Genomic DNA, 1,063 nt, shown 5'->3' with positions numbered 1-1,063 from the left:
ACATATTTGTTTCCTTATCATCATCTTCTCTTTTTTTATTTTCTGATGCACAACGTGTAATGGGAGATTTATGCTCTCTTAAGTGATGCCTTGTCTCTGTTTTATGATGTAATGGCACATAGAGAATAAATACCACTACTCTTTCTCTCTCTATTCTTTGAAAATTTTGTACTCATTGTGTTACGTTTCTTTAAATTATACTTTTTCTCTTCTTTCTATGTTCTTTTTTGTTGTTTTCTGCTTTATACATGTCACTCTGTGTTGTTTCCACTTTACACACACATACACGATGTAGCTACCTAATGTTTCCACATACATATTATATTACATATATTATATATTATTATAGAGTAAATTACACTGCTACCCCTTGAGTTTTAGTAAAATTACATAAACCACCCCTCCATTTTTTACACCTACAAAACCCCTCGTAATTTATATACATACATTATACTGGAGTGAGAAATAAGTGTGATATTTTATATAAAAATAATGATAAGTGTAATTAAGTTAAACAAAATATGATATATTATGAAGACAAATCCAAATAGTATACAAGTCAAGACATTTTCATTATTTTTTGTTCATTATAAAATGCATCAATAATTCTAAGGAGATGTTGTTTAAAATACTCTTATAATATATTATACGAACATAAAATAATGAAAATATATTTAATCGTATACTATTTGAACTTGTCTCGATAATATACTATATTTTGTTTAACTTAAATACACTTATCACCATTTTTTGTTTAAAAGATCATATTTATTTCTCATGCATGCGTAGTTAATGTAATGTATGTATATAATTTAAGGTTTTTTTATAGATGTAAAAAATAGAAGAGTGATTTGTGTGATTTTACTAAAACTCGATACGTTATGTTTCTTTAAATTATACTTTTTCTCTTCTTTTTATGTTCTGTTTGTTGTTTTATGTTTTATACATGTCACTCTGTGTTGTTTCCACTTTACACATACATACACGATGTAACTACCTAATGTTTCCATGAACATTTTATATTACATATATTATATATTATTATACTATGTTACTTATATTA

Source organism: Lupinus angustifolius, chromosome LG01 (genome assembly GCF_001865875.1).
Source record: "Lupinus angustifolius cultivar Tanjil chromosome LG01, LupAngTanjil_v1.0, whole genome shotgun sequence".
Lineage (NCBI taxonomy): Eukaryota > Viridiplantae > Streptophyta > Magnoliopsida > Fabales > Fabaceae > Lupinus > Lupinus angustifolius.
This window is presented reverse-complemented; position numbering follows the sequence as displayed.